Genomic DNA, 24,536 nt, shown 5'->3' on the forward strand with positions numbered 1-24,536 from the left:
AAATGATTGGTGCATTCGTAATAATAATAATAGTGCGTTACTGGCAGTGCTCGTGTCGAAGAGATGAATGTGGAAATGGCCTCCAATCTCAGAAAATGACTGTTTTTGTTAGGGTACACTGCAAATACAAATAATAATAATAATCCTTGCATTTGATACAGCGCCTTATCACATCGTTGAGACGTCTCAAAGTGCTTCACAGAAAATACTGTAAAGTGAATTGACTGTGTATTTTGTGGGCAAAATGGGATGAACAGATGAGGCTTTACACAGCAAACCTCGAAAACTGGACTGCCCAGGCATTTCATTATATACCTGGGGATTTGTTTCATGTATAAGACATGAACACGAATCAAGTGCTACTGCTTGTCTCACAAATCTACCGCACCGAAGAAAATAGGGATCGTCCTAATAGATTAATGGTCCATTTCAGAAACTATTTTGAATCCTTCATTTAAAGGAAAAGTAGGTCTGATTGGTCCATGACAACATCTCAAACATTTTGATTCTATTTTTTAAAAAATGGGCTACAATTTAATGTGTGCACATGCATCAATAATTTAGCATCCTTGATACATTTTCTTTAAAGATTTATTCGAAGTGAAAGCATGTTTTTGTGCTACCAAGCTAGTGGGACGTCCTCCCGGCATGAAAGGCGCTCTAAAAGTGTAATTTTGTTGTGGTGGTGCATCCCTTGCATTGGCAATCTAACTAATGTCTTTCCATTCAAGGAGTTGCACAGACTACTCGCGATATTGTTTTATCACTTGGGATATCCTCCTGACGTGAAAGGCGCTATACAAATGTAATTTGTTGTTGTTGCGAATGCATTTTATCTGCAGTTGGACTGAGGGTAGATTGCATCATTTGCTTTTATCCCTTGAAAAATATATATGCTTTTTAATAAGATACACGGCAATGGGAATACGTGACCTATTTTTAAAATATAAAACATTTAAAACTTATTACTTGTTTTTTAAAGTACAAAAGAGGTTTGCAATTTGGCCTTATACACTGTCTTTTATTCCAAAGTCTTGTTCCCAGGACAAACAAAACCGACAATATCGGTGTTATTTATAATTTTAAATCATATTTATTCGGATATGAGTATTCAATGGCTGTCTACCACCTCAAACGTAATTGGCCTCTCGTGGTCTTTCAGCTGCCCATTGTTGGCAATTTGAAATGATGTTCTTCCCGTCATGTAAAGGCCCATTAGGCCTTCCTGATTTACACAGCTTAATATAGAAACTAAAGCCTATTACAGTTATCCTTGGCTGTCCTCGGCAGAACCCAGCAAAACTCTGCAACAGCTCATTACAAGCCACTGCCACCGTAACCTTTATCACAGGGTTAGTATTGTCAGGCGCATCAATAAGTTTCCATCAACATTTGTTGCGTTGCTTGTCACTCTTTGAAAGTTTTGATTTTCAAGAGGAAACGGAACACTGTGTATGTTTCGGAACGCAAAGGATCTTCCTTTGCTGTGTTGCTCACAGTCCATAGAGTTTCCTGTGCCTGTGAAATCATACTGCGCGGAGCTAGCTTTGCACAGACCATTTCCAGTCGTGTGCTTTGGACGTGTCGATATACAGCTTTACGTTTCCTGAGTTGCTGTTCTTTCCACCTCACTTCTGGTTCAAGCTTAACTCCACTTACACTACAGCAGATCAGGGCTATTGGACTTCAGATTAATGCTGTATGCACGCACGCACATGGAGTGCATCAGCATCCTGGAAAAGGTCCAGGATCAGACTCGGAAGTGCTTTATTTTCCATCAGAGACTGTTATGATGTCATCTGACAATAAACCTGGCAACACGTGACGAGGCTTTAGCCATGGATTGTGGGAGAAGGGGCTGATCGTTTCAGTTTTAGCTTACATCTCTTTCCTCTCCGTTACTATGTATATACCTAACTCGCTGCCAAACTCTTCACAGCTTTTCCTTTGGGAGATTAAGCCACCCAGTGCTGGCTATTTATCGCTGATTTTTCTTCCTGCATATGTCCAACTATTTATTTTGCGTTTCATTCTTTCTCTCTTATTGCTCTTTTTGTTTCTCTTCCTTTGTCCAGAGAGCTGACTTAGTCATTTAATATTTACAGTTTAAGGAGTGTTAAGAGTAATACATTCATCATAAGATCATGAAAACCAAATCCGACTTTTATTAAAACAAGCCCCTCTTGTGCAAACATTACCGCTATGGTTGAGTGTTAGTCATTCACATTAGATTGGAAATGCCTGTTGCAACACACTCCGAGATGATTGACAACATTCAGGCAGCACTTTTGGAATACAATCAGGATCCCTGTTGTCTCCAATATTCTCAGATCAGAAGAGCTGAGAAGGAACCCTTTTTTCAAAGGTTATATAGGTAGAGTTGTCTCCAGAATGCTTCCCTGATATTTTGGGAACCATACAAATGTCAAGAATTATACATAAAAAACAACCAGTGAATGAACAAGACTAACACAGGTTGGTTATGTTCGAGTGTGGTTGGGAGGCTATCTTCATATTTCATTTTATGAAATTAAATTGCTCTTGTATGAACCTTGAATGACATTTTTTTCATTAAATTACATTGCAGATAATTCCTACAGTGTGACTTTTCTTCTTTACTTTATTCCTTTGTCCCAGGCCCTGAATGTGGGAATCTGTTCTGAATGGTTTGTCTGTTCCAATTGGAACAGACTTCTTAGGCTGACATGCAAGTGCCAGGGAAATTGCCTAATCTGTCCTCTCCATGGCCTGCTCCCTTTTTTGTGACAAATCCAACTAAAAACCATTAACCCGGGCATTGTATGTCATGTGATTCTGAGTTCACGGCAAGTCCTCTCCACTTCAGCATTCATCTCTCCAGAGTCAGTGCTAAACTGACAACCCCATGTGAGGCCTGAATTACTTTCCCTCACAGCCGTGGACTGTTTGCCAACAAAAAGCCGAAGGGGTGGGAATCACCATGTTTCTTGACAGATTCGCTAACACCTTCCTCTACTTCGATAAGAATGGTCAAGTTTGAAGGTGGTCTGAAGATTCTGACGTCGCCATTATTGTTGCTGATTGTGGAACGTAGATAATCCAAGGTTGTTACTTCCAGGTTAGAGAGTTTCAGTGGTTCCCTGTTTCTACCGTAGAAAGTCTCAGCTCGTCTCTATTGACTGAAATATAATCCGATGAGACCAATCATTATTAAAATTGGATTATAGTGCAAATATGGTGTTGCAACTGTATATTAAATATGACACTGATGTGTCTGTCATGGGTCACTTATATCCATGCCGAGTATAGTTTGACCCACGATTTTTTAAAGTGGAGTTTGATTTAAAGGGCAACTTGGCCCAATATTCTTAATTTTGGATTTTCTTAGAAAATTTGTAATACATATTGTGCAAGTCGCTATTGTTTATATATAATTCTATGACAATTTGGATATAGAGAGCATCGTAGTTCAAGGAGCGGACATTAAGTGACAGTTGTTGTTGTTGTTGACAGTGTATTGAGGGTAAACGCTGAACTTTTTTTCCCGACAATTGTTTCATTACAATCGCCTAAGATTTGGATAACAAAGTTGTTCGTAAAAGCCTCAGAAATCAGACCACGGTCTGTCCGGTAATTCAGCGATGGGTGTCCATCCTTGGGTGGATTTGTTAAATAATGGTAAATTATTGGTGAACAAATGATGAATAATTTTAATGGAAATAACAACTAAAATTTGTGATGCTGAAAATTTTCTAACCTCAAGGGCTATGTTCTGTGTTCTCACTGCTGCTAGAGGGCTCCATTGCAGTGGATGGATGATCCTACACTGTTCTATGTCAAATTGTAACCTTTCTTAAAACCCTGACATTTCACTGTCTGAATGCTTCTTGATGATTTAGAATCAATATTTCTTTTCGCATTTAGAATTTCAATACCCGTCCAATGGAAGAAATGGAAACTCTGATAAAAATAGAGTGCGCATAGCATCGTGAATTTAGTAACATTTCATAAACTTCCTAACATGGCGAGCTGGAGCCCTGTGATCTCGCAATTTATTTTAACAGCGAAAAGATTGCCACTTTCCAGCCTGTCACTAGGTCTGAACTTCATTCAATATTAAAACTAGAATGAATTGTTTTTTTCAGTTACATTAATCCCTTTATATTTAACCCCTTACTAAAATTTCTATTTCACCATTACTTGTATCATTGTTCTTGCCGACAATTCTCCAGATAAACTGGTCATTCAGATCCTGATGCTTGCAGGACGCTGTTGTGTGCAATTTGGTTGCCGTCTCTATCTACAAGCACAATTTCTACACTTGACAGCAATTCTCCTTGAAGGGCTTTGAGAGATTTTAATGTTATAGGTTAGGTGCTATATCGAATTAGTAACATATTAATACATAGTATTGGATGTACATTTGAACGGAAGTGGGGGGAAATCCAAGTCAGGAACCTATGCAGTACAATTGGGGATTGACAAGGTGAGAACCAATGACATTAGTCTGGAGCGGTCATGTACAAAACAATAAGATTCATATCCAGGATCAGTAACTTGCGTGATATCTGCAATGAAACCAGATGCCAAGGTTATTCATTAGAACTAAACTGCCTTATTCACAAAGGCTAAATACAGTACGATTGAAAACCAATAAGAAGCTAAGGGAACCACAGGACCCAATAAGAATTTTAACACAGTATCGAAGATGGTGTCAGACGGGACCCAAATTTACCAGGGGGAAAAAAAATGTGAGTGCACACTGCATTCTTGTGATGTAGGATTGATAGTCCATAAATAATTCACTATAGTCAATGAGGAAATTGGCAACTGGGTTTGCTGGTTGGTGACTTATCAATAAGATTGATACACAATCAAAGTAGTGTTTATTTGCAAGTGATTTATCAATAATCTAGACAATTCAGGTCAGGAAACCGAGGCGAATTGCACTTGTTGTTCCTTGCTATGTGTACAAAAGGACAATGCATCTTTATTTTTTTCCAAGCAAAAGTTTAATCCATTAGACGGATTTTTAACAGTCCCACTCTCTTTTAAATAAATCTTCAACCTGATACGTGTAACCTTGAAATGAAGTTTGCACTGGCCCCATCTCATTGAATGTATCAAAGATCTGTTTTGCCTCAGAATTAAGGTTGTATTTAAATTCTCGAGAATCTGAAATGTTACATAAATAAAGGAAAATTATATCCAGGTGTAGTTTCTCTCTCAGCATAGACTACTGTGGCCGGTGTCCGTCCGCAAGCTAACATGTATGTATGCGTCTATTCTGCTAGAGGCAGTTTGTGTGAACGGAAAACAATGGCCATATTTTGGGCCTTGAAGATTTTTCTTGAAGATTTCCATGCGGGGCAGAGCTGGGTGCAAACAGTGACGTGAAGTGCAAAGATGTAACCCCCCTCCGAGTCTTCTGTCTGGACTGTCACTAGAATTTGCTGATGCGCTAGTCAGAGTCGTCATCGGTAATAAAGAGGTGAGCTGCTCACGATTCGTTGCCAGGGTAACCGTGCGTGCCACGAATTTAATCAGTTCCCAGCTGGGATGCTGAAGGGGATTCCCTTCTCTCCCAGTGGAATAATTGAAAAGACGCTGACTCACCACATTCATCAGATAGATTCCCTCTCTCCTCCCACCAACCCAAATAACTAACAATAAACCTGAACCGGGGAGTGGGTGGGTAGTGGGGGGCGAAATAAGTGACTGGTTTGGTTTGAATTGGCATGGGGCGGGGTGGGGGGGGGGGGAAGAGAAGCAGAAACTCCAACCCGCCTTTTTCAATTAAATGAATTTGTTTAACGGAATGCTTTCCTTTGATTAAACACAACAACATCTCTAGTTATATTTTGCTTAGTGATTTGCTGGAGCACTTGTCTGTCAGGCCATTTAATCACGACAGATACACAAAGGTTTGGAAACAAATCACTGACCTGCGTATACTCGTAAGGATCTGTTTGTACAGAAGGGAGGGGGTAAAACTTATCCGGAAGAATCTTTTTTGTAACACTTTGTAAATCTGAAGCAGTGACATATTTACGTATTAAGCGTATTGATGGATGTGATAGTTGGAAAGGAAAAGGGTCAATTTGCAGAGGAATGGTTGCTGTTCTTTGTGTTGGGAGAGCTACATATCCATTGACTCTTGTGGGGAGGACATCACGACTGATCAAAGAGCGAAGACAATATCACCACTTCAGATCGAAGAGCTTTTTAGTCCGGTTCTGTAACGGGGCTGTGCCCAGCCCATCAAACTGATCTATGCTGAGATGGTAAATAGACTGTAAATTGGCTTGTGCTGTCCCATCACTTATTAAAATGTACATTTAGGTCAAATGTTTCGATAATGGTCAGGGTTTTACGAATGAACCAACTGGCAGTAATCCAAGGAGGAATCGGCAGGAACTAGATTCTGAAATGCATTTGTGATGATGTTTTTGATCTAATTACTTACTCCAGTTGACAGCACCCATCATTTTGACTGTGACCTTATTCTAAAAGGTATCCTTGAACTTTCCGGTTACTAATCTCGTGCGTTGCTGTTTCTGTATTGGCGGATCGCTCATATCAATCCTCTGCCACTTTCTTCCATCAATTTTATTTGGTGTTGCCCAATTCTATTCAAGTTTTACAGCTTTGTAATTGTTCCAGATATCCACTAAAGATTAGTACCAACTAATTGTGGACTACTACTCTATTGAAGTCCAAGGTTAAAGAGGGACTGTCTTCTTGGAAAAGCGTAATTGATAATGAATAGAAATAACATTCTATCCTGTGTAATCTAATTGTACCATCGAGAAGAAATTATAAACCAGGAGAGAGAAGCTTGCGTGGTTAATCAGAATGCTGAAATTAACATTTTATAACTTGGAACTGTTTCCGTTAATTACATTTGGATTCTTTTGATTTGTCTTTAAAGCTTGGTTTGGTCAGTTTTTATCTGTCTGTTAGTACGATGTCCAAAATTGCAGTCCCACAAAAGCATCGTTGGTTTGTGATACCATTTATATAAAAAAAAACTTTTGTTGGATACAGAGCCTTTCGTCCCAGGAGGACATTTCAAAGCACTTGACAGGATTTACTGTAAAGTGTAGTAACTGTGTATTTAGTACGGCAAACACCGGAGCCAGTGTGTGTACGACAATGTCACAGGAACAGCCACAAAGTGAAACATTAAATTGTTATTTCATATTTACTAAGAAATAAACTGAAATTGATTACCAGGATATTCTACATAATGTTTGATTTGGTTATTAGTGTAAAAAAAAACTGGAAAAGAATTGTACAACTAATGTAACAAATATTAATGATTTGAAACCCAACATGTTTGTTCCCTGCGTGAAGATTTTACAGGACATTGTGTCAGTCTGCGTCAATTACCTATTCATCCGCTATAATGCACAACAGCAAGTATTCCAACTCCCTGACTGTGAAAGTCTCTCTCACCGCAGACTAGTGCTCTGTTTAAACAATGACCCCGTTCCTCTGAGACTCATTTCGGTTTCAACCAAGGTGATCAAAGCTGCGTGTTATTTCAGAGCGTTTTAATGTGTGGTTGTCTGTATTTAGTTTACCCAGCAAGCAGTATTGAATTGCTAGCCACAATGTACTGCAGTGTTCCCTTACCATACAGAAAAGGGCATTAACTTTGGGCTGCTTATTTAATAGCACTAAATCATATCTCCGGCCAATTCCTAGAGACTCTACTGTACTTGCAACCGTGAGTGTTGCTCCTGTCCATGGAGGGATTGAGCTGCAAATTTGCAACAAAGATACTTCAGAGATCTTGAAAAATCGGATGTCTAATGAGGTCTACATCAAATACAGAGCCAAATACCTCACTTTCACTGGGACATGCTCTTTCCTAATTTGTTTATCTGTCGCTATCAGTATTGGATGTTCATTGTTGGTGCGTAGATGATGCCTAATTTTGGAAACCAAGTACCAAGTCTGTACATAAGAATTTATCTTGTTTTGCAAGTCAAAATTGTCAATGAAACATGATTTTGTTTTAAGACACTTGCCTTTAAATAAACCTCCCTAATGGCCTATTTTACAGGCTTGTAAATATAGATCACTGTTGGCATGTTGCAGTTATTTTCTTCTAACTTAGCAATTTCGGCTCCAATTGAATGCTTTGGAGAATTGAAATCCTCGTGCTTTCAGCAGGATTATCAAATCAACAGAAAACTATTTCCAAATCGAGAACTGTTTTATTCTCAAATCTGACGTGGCAGATTCCAGGTGGGCTCCTGCTACCCAGCCTCCGACACTTTATGCCAGTTTGTGTCTTTGGCCTTCGTGCCTTTAGCCGTTAAACCCTGAGCCAGTTAATGGCCTTTGCTACCGCCTGTCCCCGTTAATTCTCGTCTCTGATCATACACCTAGCCTCTGTCTCTTCTTTATATGCTATTCTCTAATTCTTTTCTATTTTCGAGTTCTGTACACAAGGCTAATTTGCCAGGATTAGTTATCTTTCTTTTATAAAATACGTACTGAATCCCACCCTGACCTTCATGTATTAATGTGGAGAAAGAGAAACTGGACAGGATTATTTATAGTTGTACGAACTGAGTTTACTTTCACCTTCCTTTTCAGATTCACCTGATCCAGACAGATTGCAGGTGATGGGTAGTTTAGATAGATAAATGCTCTCTGTGTCTGACTGCTCGCATTATCTGTTTTGTCCTGGCCATTAATAATGTCTGATACTGGGTTATAATAAACAGTTTTAAAAGATTCAACTTAAAAACATTTTGTATTTATAATTCGAACCTAGTATGGACAAAAGCACCGACAAGTCATTGTATAAGCTGCAGAACAATTCGGGACGTATATTCCTAACATTTTAATATATTTCATGGTTGAACTCAATCCTATGCAACTGTATTTTGGATTACAGATATTGCCAACATCCCTCTCTCATCTTAAGTTTAGGTTCAAAACTGAAACAATTGAATTGGCCATTAATCTCGTTTCTAGATAGACATTCATGAGAATAGCTGCCGTATTTGCCAACATAACAATATAACGTATAAAAATCTAACTCCTTATGTCTAGTGTTTCGAGACGTTTTGGTATCAAACGCAAGTATTGTAAGATGCTTTTTTGGAAAATGGTTCAAGGCTGACATTTAAAATGCCAGGAGAAATACGGTGGTGAAATATGAGGCATGTGAAATGTACATGGATTCTTCCCTTGAAAAAAAACATTTTTCCCCACATTATTATTTCAGAAGCATTGTGGCTTAAGCAGTACGGATGCTATTCAATTGAGTGTTTTCCCTTTTGTACTAAGTAGATGGATTTAAGTGCGTTTTTATAGGATTTGTTTTGTGTAAGGCAAAACTTTGCTAAATAAGCAAAGTGAAATTTACTGCCTCCAGACAAACTGCATTTCAGTGCTGTAATTAGAAAACTCCCTGCAGGATGACACATTGCTAATGCGATGCGGATTGCTGCCAATGGTGCCATAAAAAGGGATATTATTTTGTTGAGTCTTAACTGATAAATGACAATAGCCAACTCTCAAATCCATTTTCAGCAATTTTGTTCATGTCAAGGCTACCTATAATTACATGATAATTTCAATGAATTACGGGGCATCATATCAAATCTATCAGCTGGTGATGTACAGTTTCCCCACAATAGGGAAGTCCTGAAATCCATTATATTCTTGGTATCACATGAATCATAGCATTCAATTAATTGTAACTATTGTATTGTTGAGTGGTTTCAGACTTTAGCCTTGTCATCACCTGATATTAAATCTCATTGTGATGATGACGATATTTACATGTTGTGACCTTGATTCTTCTATAACTGCACTATGGCCTAAAGTTGTGTGGAAGATGGCGTGTTTTTTAAAAAAAACAGCGATTATTCTTATTGCAATTAACGAAAGTGCTCCAAGGACATGATGTTGTGTTGTGAACTGATGCAAAGCCATTATTTTACACTCCAGCACGAAGTTGTTGTTTGCTATCCTTCCCCACTACAGCACGTCTTCACAAACCTTTAAATATGATTATAATAAGCCTTTTTGGTGCTTCCAAGCTGTTTGAAATGATTAGCATTTATTAGTCCTTTTTTCATTTTCAAATTAAACCAACCATGCATGCTTTGTTTTCCTTTTTTCCATTTTTAAAAATAATTTCCACGATAAATATAGTGTTTTCACGGATGAGGGGTAAATCAAGTTCCCGTCTACATGCCCAGATAGATATTAAAGATGCCATGGAACTACTTGAAAAAAGAAAGCAGTTTCTCTGAGTGTCCTGGCCAACAATCCCTCAGATGAAATTAGGCATTCCCTTCGTGGTTGTTTGTGGGATATTACTGTATCCTTCCAATGAGAAAGCACAGCGATTATTCCTGTGTCCTTCAACTGAAAGATTACTATTTTATTATATTTGCGTTTTGGGGAGAAGGAGAGAAAGACTTGATGGGTTTTGTTGGGTTTTTAGCATCAACTCTAATCAAATATTAGTTTTGGAAAATCACATGCAATGAATTTTGCACAGATTCTCAAATGCCGTCTTGTCTCCTGGGATATATTACAGTGCTTGATTGCAGCAATGTCTTAAAAAGCTCTTAAAATAACCTTCATTGTGATAGAAGTCATTTAGGTCTGATTAAAAGTTACATTTTGCTCTTTTGAAATACTGGTACAGTCACGACGTGTCACATGGCTTGCTCCAATATTGCACCAGGTTCATGTGTTCATCCATGGCCTTGCCCCCTCCTACCTCTCTGACCTGCTGACTCCCTAACAACCTGCCCGCTCCCTTCTTTCAGGGGGTTCTGGCCTGCTCCATGTCTCCCACCCGACCCGCCCTACCATCGGTGGCCGGGTTTTCAGCCTCTCTGCCCCCACAATCCCTGCGCCTCTCGTCCTCCGTTCCCTCCTTCAAGGCCAGTCTCAAGAAACCTCCTCTTCGATCGTGCCTTTGGTCACCCTCCCACCTCTCTGACTTCCCTCACCCGGACACCACCCCTCCCCCATGCTCGGGTCCTGACCCCTGACTGTCCAGCACCTTGGGACGTCCTCCTGCCATGAAAGGCGCTCTATAAATGTAATGTTGTTGTTAATCCACAAAGGCGAAGATTTCAACTTTTATTCTTCCAAGTCTCAGACAGCTGTTGCTTTAAATTCCCAGTTGTGGTATAAGACAAATCTCCTCTACCCTCTCTCTCACTGCTCCGCACCACTATAAAATATGCCATTGCACAAACGAGCAACCAAGCAGAGAAATGTAAGATGTAAAGATAATTTTTAATGACCTTTTTGAAAACGGTGACATTTCCAATTGAATATGTATTTATGAGCAGTTAACGTGGTTCAATCAACGTAATTGAAATTCACAACCGCGGTCTAACTGACATTTTTATTGCTATTTGCTTAAAGCGTCTCTTTCAAATACTCTGCGCTTTCAGTTTGACATTTAGGATCTAAGAAATGCAGTGATAGGCATTTCTTTAATCCACCTGTTTGCAGACTCCAAGGACCTCGTAATCTCATGGAGGGGCACAAACATCATTTTAAAATCTCTAGTGATGGATGTTTTGTACAACTGGGTTTTGCATTATTTACACATTGCTACTACATTAAAGGGCTAGGGTAGGTTCATAGCTGTGACAACGTCATTTGGTGATCAGTAAGAATGCAGAGATTGTTATTTTGCTATTAAGTAGACTTTCACTCAACTTTCTGGGTTCACAAAATGGTTTATAATCCTGCAGGTTTACTTATTACTTAATTAAACGCATCATAGTAGCATTCAAAAGGGACTTAAAATGCCCACTTTTGAGCAAAGCATACGGACAATACAATACTTTGTTAGATAATTGACCTCAGGCTTTGGGCTTGCAATAATACTTGGGAGTACCTTTGCAGTTTTTAATTGGAAGTCTATTAATGAATGTTGAAAATATTTGAACAGAAATAGATTGACCGAGTCAATGCGAATAATCTTCTTACAGATTCTGGAAGTTTAAAACCATTTAAAATTTGGGAGTTCTCAAGAATAAGGGCAATGTGGCTGAAACCTAATTTAAATGGCTGGGTGTGTGCTTTCATGTTACCAGCATAATAAAGTGACTGGGAAAAAAAAGATAGACTTTCTCTCTGTTAAAAATAACAGATGCAAAATGCACGCAGAGTGAAACTGGTGCGAATCATAAACATCTATCTGTCCTTTGATTAGTGATTTGATTAGGATAGGCAAAGGCTAAAGCGTGCGATAGAGAATTGCCTCCATCGTAACCTTGTTAACTGATTATTTTTGGAAAACACATCTGAGCTCCTTTTACACTCTGCTATTGTCCCTCTGAGAATCTCTCTCCAGGACATCTGCCTGTCCAATTCCCAGGACAAGTGGGTCTTAATGGGTTTTGTCTTTTATTACCATATTTAGAATATTTTTCTGTGTCGCTGTTTATCTATCCAAACACCGACAGCCAAAAAAAGCGTAAATTTTTTTTAATTGAGGGAAATAATTATTGCATCACATTTCACAAATTTCCACCTTTATGTCATCCATTGCGGAAACATGGGTGCAGTGATTTCAGTGTTCAGCCTTTAAAGATTTTTTTATGATTCTAAATTCATAGCATTTGGCAACATCTTCTAATTTTCTATTAAGCTAACAAGTTCGTTGATCTTTTGTACCATCAGAAAATGACTTCAGAGACCTGTTTATTTTGGATTAGACAGAGAAACTTAATGCAGTCTCTTTTTAATGATTTATTTTATGAGGCTATCCTTTTCACTCCAAACCACGTAAAAGTTTATAGACATAGAACCACTCTTAGTTATTAATTCCCCCCAACATATAACATTACAAAGTGATTATTCATACATATCTAGAACATAATAAAATAGCACTCCCTGCATTTGATATAATGCCTTATCACACTGTTGAAACATCTCAAAGCGCTTCATAGGATTTGACTGCTCTTCCCAGTGAATTTGCACACAACAATGTCCTGCAAACAGATTTATTTGGGTGATTGTTGTCCAGGACATTGGGGAAAAAGTCGCACATAGCCAACAGTACAGTTCAAGCTGATCTGAGCCACTTGTGCCCATGGAATATATGTTTTGGCTACAAAATATATAGTCAATTCACTTTTCAGTTGCGCACAGCAATTGCGTACAGCGGTGTCCCACAAATAATCATGGATTGAGTATAGCCTTTATATAGATGGTTTAATAAATCCATTAGAATCGATTTGACAATATTCTGATTTATTTTCTCACTAGCTGATCTCACTGCACCCTTATATAATAAGGTCATCATGTCCTTTTGTTGTGTGAATTGGAAATGCATAGAAATCATTTTGCTGTAATGGTACCAATTGTATTTGTAAAGGAAAGACACACACTCGGTCCAGGTATTTTGTTTGAAAGAAACCAATGTTTGTGATTATGTTTACGACTATCACTGCCTCGGGGTTTGGATGAAATTCATGAACCATTCGTGCTTTGTTCTTGCAGTTTCTGGTGTAATCTTGAACTGTGGATGCCTTTACTTTATGTTACTGGCACATATTGCAGATGTCGTTTATTCTACCTCCTGTATCAGACAATCTAAAACTTTACTGCAATTATACTGAAATTATTGATCGCGGCAGTGAACAAGGGAAGATCAATTTGTGAGGATGGAGCTTCCTTCAGGTAGGCACATAGGAACATGAGTGGGCGTTTGGCTCATAAAACCTGCTGTCCTATTTTATTAGTTTGACAGCTCTTTTGAATAGGTTGAACATAGCTGTCCTCAATTGAACTCCATGACGGGTAATACTCTTGCCTTTTTCTCTTGATATGGAATGCCCCACCATTTGTGGTTGAGAACAGTATAATTCACTGCCCATCAATGGCTATTTTATAGTGTGGTTCTGAGGGCTGTTTATGATGGATCTCAATACAAGTCACATCTCTTAGTCTGACGTGTTATTCACCTTATTTGTCACTTCAAGAATTGTAATTGTTATTTATGCATCATTTATGTTTCTGTTAATATCTCAATACAACACTGGGAGTAATTTAATTTGGCATATTCACCCCAACATGCTTTAACCACTTGTGAAATTAACTGAGCAACATGTAATCACAAGATGTTATCGGATAATAAGACTGTACAATAATCAGTGCATCTTTGTCTATTAAATCACATTTGGTGTTACTGTAAACAGGGGTTACATAACCTGTAACAGACGGGCAATAAATGGTGACAGTTTAGGCAAAGCCCAATGATCCTCTGCATGTACTTTCAATTAGACTGATTTACGTTTTAACCTGTTAACATTGGAGAGTCTATTCAGTAAACGAGAAGCTGAGACTGACTGCAATTGAGGATGATTTCAATTCCTGATGAGATTCTTTCCACATAAAACAAAATTGCATACTGCAGCAAAGAACAACAAAGCCTTGTGTGAGTTGGCACACAAAGCTGTTGGTCTCGCAACTGTAAAATCGCTTATTCTGTAAGGGGTGTCAGGAATTAGAAAAGAGCAAGAACGCTCATAAAACACCTGTGCGTAATAAAGAACTAGTGTGATCAGTATACACCCAGTTACAAGCTTGAAGATGACATTCCAATTAGTAAGCTCTTGTGGATCCTGTAATCTTTATTTACTGCAAGTTCATTCATCATGACTATTAGTGGCATAAATAAATGAATATATATGTGAATTTTGGAAGATCAATCAATTATATATGCAGTGTTATATAGAACAGAACAATACAATTCTCTTTTTTCATATTAATATTGAGGGGAGATACAATGAAGCACACTGAGTTATTGAAGTGACAAGTTAGTGCTTTTATTGATCCCCACATTATGTCTTCTGTTTTTAACAAGAGAATTGATTAAACCTGATGAACTAAAGACTTTGTCAGGAAGGTTTCAGACAAACACCCACTGCACTGATTAAATGCTGAGCTCATAGGACAAGTAGTTTAATCAAAAGTGCAATAGTCATGTATTGCTGAATATTTTCCTGCCAAAAAAATAGTAATACATTACAATCCTTAAAATATTCGAAGGAGCTTTTTATTTCTTTAGGAATGCTGAGCAGATTTTCCTCTTCCCCAAATTATTGCCCAAAGCCTGATGCAGGTGATGGTAACAGGAATGCTGATGTGAGGCCCATTATGATTGTGTAAGGCCACTTGGACAGGTTTGTTTATTGTAGTTAGTGCACTGTACCTGCTGGTTTTCAGAGTATGATGGACATCAAATAATAATACACATCAAGAACGCTGGTTGTTCCCAAGATCCAGCTGGAATAAATTCACTGCACAATAGCAATTTATGTGACTCAGTTCAGTGCAACGGGGCAAAACCTTAGGCAAGTTTCCTTACTCCGCACCCCTATGTTTACCTAGCAGTAAGTAGGAACCCGCTTGTTAGTTGATTGGTGGGTTGCTTTTCCTGGGGTAATAATCCCTTAAAAAACGAATGAAATAAAAATATTAATAATAATTTGTTCACTTCAATGTTTGTGGGACGTTGCTGTGCGCAATTGGTTACCGCATTTTGCCCACAAAATATACAGTCAATTCACTTTACAGTATATTCTGTGAAGCGCTTTGAGATGTCTCGAAGACATGATATGGAGCCATATCAAATGCAAGAATTATTATTATTTTTTGACCCAAAATTTCTCATAGTAGCACATGTCACAGAATATTAAACTTGTTCGCATGCAAAGCATCAGTCCCAGAGTCTCTTAATATATTCCCTATGAACAAAAATATATATCGATCTGTGAAAGAATATATTCAGGATGAGTTTTAATTAACTTAATTAATGCTCCTATTATTTTGAACCCAATAGTGGATGATGGCATGTTTTCTCTAAGGATAAATTCTCAAAAAAGATGTACTAGCTCAATATATGTTAAACCATTTTTTCTTAATCACCTACAGTGTGTAGAAGGATCATTATAAAGTATTTCCCAATGAATGCCTGAAGTCATGATAAAAACAATTGTACATTTCGGGGATTACTGTCACACTTTACAAACATTCTCACAATCAATAATACAGTGTCAGATGCCAGAACTAAATGGTACTTAAATGCTCATCTTAGATTAAATATTGGATGCATTGTTTTCTCTTAAAAGCACCTAATGTAAGTACAATCAATGGCTTGTTCCACTTCCTAAATCCTTCAGTTCACCGAATCATTAAAGGAAGGAAAAGAACACCTTGGACAGATTTTTTTTTAAACCAACCATCAGCCAAACAAATAACGGTCCTTGCAGAATAAAGCTGAGGAAATGGAATCCGTGTTCCTTTACTCTGAACCCCATTAGAAGCCTCTTCAAGGATATAAAGAGCACATCCTATTTGCAATCACTTCTCAAGCAATTGTGTCACCTGCACCTTTTTTCAGTTAGCCACAGTGTTGGGCCATGGAAAATTCACATAAACTCTGGCTGATTGGACTCTGGGATAGGACAGGACTGGTTTGTGATCGGCTCGCTCTGTGTGCCTTTCAAAATAGCAGTGTATTTCCTCAGCTACTTGCAAACCAACACAAAGTAATGTTGAAGGGTTGTTGACATTGAGTGCAAATTGGTTCTGGGTTCAGGTTGGACGCATTGAAATCAGCTCGGATCAGAGTATAGCTCAGAAATCCTAACCAGTTTCCGTTTGCTAATCCTCGCTTACATCTTTAAAGAAACACAAGATTGGGAGACCTAAAGTGTACTGCGGTAACGTCAATTTTGATGCCAATATGAGCCGCAGGAAAATCCGTTTATTTTTCTGCAGAAGTACCGGGAGTACATCCTAATTCAGATTTGCTCTAGTTATAAATATTACTCCTGTGTGAGTTGTGCTAGCATGGAGGTCAGAGAGCTGATTAAACCATAAGGTACAGTCGAGCGCTTTAATTATCTATTCAGGCACTAATGTGATAGGAGATTCATTATAAATCAGAGTGGATAACTGAGATCACTGATGTACAATTTCAGCTACATTCTCAGAAGCAGCAGTGGTCCTTTCAAACTGTGGCACTTTTACAGGTTTAATAATCCAACAGCACACAGAGACCAGACTGCGAGGCACCATTATGTCTGCGCCAGTGTTTCAAATGGAAGAAGCTATTTGCATAAATTATTCAGTACATCCTTTAAGTGAGCCTGGATTTATCTCGGCCCTTCTGAATTTACTGTTGAGTTATTTCTTCCTGGTGAAATGTAATGGGGCAGTGTTTTTGCAAAGTGAATGGATGTCCTACCTCAAATATCATGCATTTTATTTGACTTAATTGTGTTAAATGTCATTGGAACAAGATTACTAGTCGCTGACAGAACTAGGTTTAGGGGTTCAAGATGGTAGGATTTTGTGTGCCAAGTCACTGTTTGGGTAGTTTGTGAAGCTGTTGGGGGTGGGTGGGAGGGTGTGTTGAGGAGGGCTGGATTCTGTAACCCTGCAGAAAGGGGGGAGGGAGACACACCTCTTGGTGTCTTCCCATCTCCAGGTGCATTTTGTGCCTCATTCACTGACAGTTGACATTTGTACCACAGATGTTTAATCCACATGTTTGCTCTGGAGTGTTTGTTGTGCCACATCTGGGAATGTACCTTCTTGAAGCTAAAGTGCGCAATTGGCTTCCGCGTTTCGCCCACATAATAGTCTCAACACTTTACAGTATATTCTGTGAAGCGCTTTGAAATGTCTCGACGACGTGATAAGCCGCTATAACAAATGCAAGGATTATTAAAGGGAGAGTTGGGCCAGTCTGTAGTACAAGGAAGTCTTTCTATAATGGGTCAGAAGAGAAGCCAGATTTATTGAATAAAATAATTTTTTTTAATGATTATTTTATCCTTCATTTATATCCCCCAAAGTGTATATTGGAAACAAGAGACAAGAGGAAGGGTAAATGACTACAGAGTTTGGCATTTCCTTTATCGACGCTTGCCACACAGATCTGCTCAACTTCCAAAGATAAGAGTTGAAATGCGACACGGGATGAAATGCTGAGTGATATCCCTGCTTCCTCGGCTCAGAACCTCACCTCTGCTCAGGACAGGGCAACCCACCTAACGAATTGGAAACTTCTCCAGCCATGTGCGAGGAGATCAAATGCAAGCGTAAACTATTACTGTTATTTGAAACGGCAGCTCCCAGTCCCAATGAGACACAATGATTATCTTGTATTACTAGAGTCCTCTCTTTTTTAAGACAACCGAATGCGGTCTCTGTTTTCTTTCTCTTAGCATAGAATGCTATTTTGTATGTGTTTGTTTGGCTCTAAGTCAGCACAGGGTCAATACAGTTGTTTTCTTACTGTATAACTAAGTGCTCATATGTTGGGCTATCCTCTCTCCCTGGTTCACTGTTTGTAGGCCAAAGTGTGTTGCTAAAGGCCAAGTCTGTAATGCAAAAGGGTGATTTCTTCAGACTTTCTTCATGTTAATGCAATGTGAGTGGCATTGAAATGAAAATTGCCCTTCGAAGGTGTGGATAGACTATGTTTGGTTGTCTGGATTCCTCAAAACAAAGTCTTGCATTGCCTGGACTTTGTGTCAACTTAGAGCAATGTCCAATTCCTTTTAAATGATTATTTTATTTTTATTTTTTATTCAAAATCAATTCATTCATATTGTACTCTATATGGTGCTAAATCCATGGGTTGAGCCTTAATACAGAGAAGATGGTGAAATAAACCCTCCATGTTTTCCAGTGTTATCACTGGTTGTACTCTCAGTTCTTCCAACCCATTAAAAATTAATTAGTGTTTCGCTCCATTTGAGGGAAGAAACTGGATGTAGATTTCCTGCTCGCTAACTGCTCTGTGAAAGCAATTCAAAGCAGGAAATGGAAACCTGGTATTGTCCTCCAATCACTTGAATGCCCTCAGTATAAAGGTGATAGATGTGAAGGATTTAATTTTTTTTTGGTCAGCCGAGTGTCTGACACCTAAGGAAACCTTGGCTATCACCCTGCTTAAGAGCATCTAATCCTGATTGAGAATACTGCATGTTATGATACGCATTGAAAGGTCCCTGTGTCTGGAATGAAAATTAACACACTCTGGAGGGAGGGATGCACCCTGCTTACCTAATTCTCATTTCTCAAGACATTCTCAATGATATAGTATTAGGTTGGTGAGAGCCAAGGCTTAGGGACCCCAGAGTGTGCATTGGGTTACTCCTGCAGAGACATTCTCAATGCAACAGACGCTAGATACAACAACAAGATTCCATTTATAGAGCGCCTTTCACGTCGGGAGGACATCAATTATAGATAATTGCAAGGATTATTATATTGAAGTTTCCTCAGCGGTTTCCTTTTTTAAAAAAGCAGTTACGCAGAATTATAACCCAATTAACTCTAATAGCCTTTTGCTGAATTCAGCCTTTCTGTACTTTCTGCGCTGGAGAATAATTTTGTTTTTTGTTATCGGAGATGCTGGGTGTTCCGAGGCAGAAGATGTGAGAGATCAGAATTCACATCAGCAGAAATATAACCAGTGGTTATGTCATGTTAATTCAACCTGTTTGTAGTGTCTACTAATTCAATTTATATCGATGGGATCAGGAACTCCTGTCAGATTGCATCCCCAACATGTCACCTCTGGTTACAACTGGTGGCATGATAATCATCACCGGTACTAATTACCACATCGTTGCATCACACATTGCAATTCTCACAGCGCTGTTAGATGAAAATACTGAACCCACATTATGGCAAAAGAGGTTGTGTTATAATTTAGATTGTTTTAAAATGCATGCTGAAGGCAAAACTTCTTCCTTAAGGAATAAGGCACAACCATATACAGTATAATAATGGAAGTCTTGTTACAAGAACATCCTATTAATAGGAACCTATTTCCTTGAGAAACTAGGTTGCTTTTATATAAGAAAACTTCCCTTTTTCAGTACCATTGGCCAAAACATCAATCTAATTTCATTCTGCTTTTCTGTGTTCAACTGTTTTGTTCCCTGAAGGACAGTGCTTTATCTTTTTGCTGCTTAAACATTTATTAAACAACATCCCCACCTGAAGCACAAGCTAAACATTTGAGCTCCTGTTATTAATTTAAAATGATGACAATTTACAAAAATCCTTTTTATGCAATATAATTAACACGGTTCATTTTTTGAGGGAGAAATCAATTCCTGTCGGGTTTTTAAGAGAATAAAATGATACATTTGGTTTTAAATTTTGGCCAGGAATAATTAATCTTCTAACTTGTTGTGATGACTCTTTGACCAACTACATGTTGATGTCAATTCATTCATGAAGATTAGGTAGTCCAGATGACTAAAATGATTAGTAAAATCCTGTAGGTTAATAGACTGAAGTATGTTATTATCGATAAAGTATAATACAGAAGGAAACCTGACAACTGTGGTCAACATTATATTAAATTTTTGTTCTGGGAATTGAACCACTTCTCATTCAAATAGGATGTGGTTAAATTCCCAGAAAACATGCTGTCGTGCGAAGTCTTTTTGGTGTATTTACAGAATGTAGATAACATTTATTTCAGATCAAGAATTTTCTAAAGAATCTAAACACTACCTAATTGCATTCACATAGCACCTTTCAAGTCGGGAGGATGTTACAAGTGATAGATGCATAGAATGGGTGAGTGCAACTTGTTTGAGATCTGAACACTGTGTGTGGGACGCTGCTGTGCGCAATTGGCTGCCGTGTTTTGTCCACAAAATATACAGTCAATTAACTTTACAGTATAACCCGTGAAGCGCTTTGAGACATCTCAAAGACCTGATAAGGCACTATATCAAACGCAAGGGTTATTATTATAAGAAGGATTTAGCTCTTTGGGTCAAATTAGCGCTTCTCATTTTTATAAGGTCTTGCCTCCATTTGCTCTCCTTCTAACAGAATTGGGAGAAAAGTTACATCACAAGAAAGCTTGAGGTACCATATGTTGGAAAGTTCTGCAATTTTGGGTTAATCTCTTGATTTTGATCATTTTAATTCTAAATGATGATCAGTGACTCACACTTAATGACACTCATTTAGAGAGTCTTCAACGTATGAAAACTTGGATTTAGTGATATAAAATTTCAGCAAAAGTTAATACTCCTCGTGAAAACCTGGACCTTTATGCCAACATGAGGTCATGGAAAACTGAAGGGATGAAATTACTGTACACTCATTTAAGGACACTTATCACCAGTCCTGTTGGATGCCTGAAGGGTATTTACTGAAGTACAGTCTTGTGCTATAAAATTCTTCTCTAACTTCATTAATGAAGCACTGTCAATATTATTAAATACTCTCCTCTTCCTGCAGTCCTCGGGCTGTTGGCATTAATCGTGTTTTCTCAAGTAGAGTCAAGATAGATTGAAACACACGTTTGAGTGCATTATCAAATGGGCATTAGTACTAAGTAGCTCCTTATCTCTACACTCTAGCTGAGTTGGGTGCTGGATTGATTGGAGATAGATTGCTGCAGGTAATAAAAATGTGAGGAATTCAAATTAGAAATAGTCAGGATGAAAGGACTACATGTTTAATGGGGATGACATAATGGCAAGACTGTCCAAATTTTTCTTTTATTTGGTTTGTGTGTGCTGTGCGCAATTGGCTGCTGCGTTTCACGCACAAAATACAGTCAATCCACTTTACAATATATTCTGTGAAGCGCTTTGAGACGTCTCAACAACGTGATAAGGCGCTGTATCTAATGCAAGGATTATTATTATTATTATCATTGTGCGTTCAAGTAGACCAAGTACAGGGGCTTAATGTAAAAACAGATGACAGTAGAAATATTTATTGGAATAAAGGTAGACTGACTATCAGCAAGCTTACATTGTCGTGTTAAAATGATTTTGAAAAATGTAACTTGCTGAGCTCACAGTGCTCGGGCCTCAATTGTACTGGGTTGTGACAGTCTTTGCTTTACAGCGGTTAATAACTGAGCTCAGAGGGAAGCCCTCTTGTGGTAACCTTGTTATCACTGGAGTGCAGTGACCTTTCACTGTCACACTGCACGGACCCGAATATCTCATTGAAAGTAAGAAGATTAATTCATAAATTTGGATGTTTCTCCATCTAATCAGCTTTAAGGTATTAACAAAGGTCACTTCATTCAGTATTGATATATCCGTACTCCAGAAATGCCACATTCAGACCAAATCTCACTGAAAGACAGTACGTGTCTTGAAGGGGCTTGAGCAGTTTTTTCTTTGATTAGTGTCGTTTATGAGATGTTATGTTAATCTAAGCATATAATAAATTAGTAGGTGAGATAGATACAATTGAAAATAGTGACAGTTAATAACCTTTTAAATACACTATACAGGTACCGAGTACAGAGTATTCTTTCAGTATTCTTTCATCTTTAGAATCTAGGTTTGAATTCAACCCAGATTCCTAGGATTAAAGCCTCTCTCTCCTCTGCTGACTAAGCATTCCAAGTAAAATAAATTGAGCGGTGTAAATCTGGTTCCTAATGGCTACCAGTCTACGCTGCTTAACTGGTCTGAATTCAGTGCTAGTTTACAGTCTAATTGACAGTGTTAATTGCACAGCGGATGTAAGAATGATTTATGTGGGAAATGGAAATGTCACATGGGTACAGCAGCACTTCTTAAAATGGATTGAAGGCCAGAAATTGAACTGATCAAAATGAACTTTATCCTGAGTCTTATCTTACTGATCCTGTAGCTTACACCAGAATGCTCGAACATTAAACCACTTGTAGGTTGGGTTTTGGGGGTAAAAAGAATCAGCCTGGCACTTCCCTCCGAAGACTCCAAAAAAATGTAATCTCATTCAAATATAACCCACAAAACAAAATCAAAATAGAATAACCCAGAGTTCAAACTCCGAAACCCTTTGTCTAACTAAAAGTACTTTTTATTCCTATGTTAACGAGGGTGGGTGCAATTCCTGTAGTAAATGAGTAGGTAACAATGTGCAAATTGCTCACAGTTTTGCTACATCTTCCATTATGCCGCAAAACTGGAGTTTGTGCTGGTCTCAAGGCAGTTATTAATGGGCCAAAGCTAAAGCACAAAACTGCCCATAAATCATTGCTAAATTTCCAATTTTACTCTGAGGAATCATTAGGAGGTTAGTGTGGGAAGTAAAAATAGTCACACTGGCGCAATAAGGGGAGGTTCTGCTTAATGTGTGGTGGAGCAAAGGGAGTTATATTACATCTGGCCTGTATTGCAACTAACCTGGGGGCGTTTAGAGCTGAAACTGACATCCCTCAACTTCACAAAACGTTCAACCAAAATATGAATACTAATGATTCAAAACACTCTGGGGTTTAATTTCTATTAAATTACCCTTTTGCTAATGTACAGCACATTTCTTACGTTTTTACTTGGATGGGTTTCGGTGGGACGGTGCAATTGACTGCCGCGTTTTGCACACAAAATATACGGTCAATTGACTTTATAGTATATTCTGTGATGCACTTTGAGAAGTCTCAACGACGTGATAAGGCGCAGTATCAAGGCTTGTTCTGGGTTTGTGATACTGGAGAAAAGTGATGGAAAGGAATGAGTTTTATTTTGTGTTTTCATGTTCTGTTCAATCTTTTTGATTTCTATGACTGTGTAACCATTATCTGAGGAGGAGGTGATATTATTGAATATACAGTGTCTCAGATATCTATCAATCTACGCAGATTATGAATCTGAATTCCTGCAGGTTTAGAGAGGATCTCTTAATTAAATTTCCTTCATTGTTTCAATTTTGACATCACGCATATAGAAAAGACTGAATTTCTAGAATCTCTGTACACTTAACCCTGATAATGGCTAATAATTGCATCAGTGGAGCAAATCTTTGAGCATCCGAATAAACATTTCAAAAGGACAACTTTGAATCTGAGTCTCTAATGAAGCTTTGGAACATTGTGAGTAATGCAGTTACACCAAATGAAATGAATACAGGCATTCGTCTAATCCCAAGAGAAGAAGCACTTGTTTTATCTCTATCTACAACAAGGCTTCTTACAACACACCCAATAGTCATATGTGATCGAAGTACAATGGAAGTACAAAAGGCATGTGCTTTTGCTCCCACTATTTTGATGGAAGGAAATCTTAACCTCCCCTTGCAACCAAATTACACCACAGAACAACTGGTGAAACATAGGGAGCAACGGTAGAAGGAGAGTTGAGATGTTTGCAGGGATATAGTACATAGGTAGTTCAGGACATATATGCACGTGACCACCAGAAAGCTGGAAAGCGAATTAGATGGACCTTGGTCTTTATTTTGCCTAGCATTTCTTAAGTTAGCAACACAATTTAAAACATGTGGCAAATGACTGCTTTGAAGTCGGGGTTTCTGACTATCGCTGTGTGTTTGTATTTGTCGGTGTGAATAAGTTACGTTATAAATAAAGGAGAATGGTTCCTTTAACCGCCAACAGAATATTTACTGCACTACTTATGTAACATCGTTCACATGGGATAATGTCTCAAAATGCTTTGCAGGAAAGGTGTGAATATCAAATACATAGTGAGAGAGAAAGAGGCTTTTACGGATGGTTTTGAAAGTGGGGAGAGAGGTCGTAATGCAAA

At 38.3% G+C, this 24,536-nt stretch overlaps 1 protein-coding gene across 1 annotated transcript in view; it reads right to left on the reverse strand.

Annotated features, from left to right (window-relative positions):
* The window catches only part of kcnb1 (potassium voltage-gated channel, Shab-related subfamily, member 1), a 94,967-nt gene that overhangs the window by 21,546 nt on the left and 48,885 nt on the right, over positions 1-24,536 (reverse strand). The gene's annotated exons all lie outside the window — the stretch shown is intronic.

Source organism: Callorhinchus milii, unplaced genomic scaffold, assembly GCF_018977255.1.
Source record: "Callorhinchus milii isolate IMCB2004 unplaced genomic scaffold, IMCB_Cmil_1.0 Scaffold18, whole genome shotgun sequence".
NCBI lineage: Eukaryota > Metazoa > Chordata > Chondrichthyes > Chimaeriformes > Callorhinchidae > Callorhinchus > Callorhinchus milii.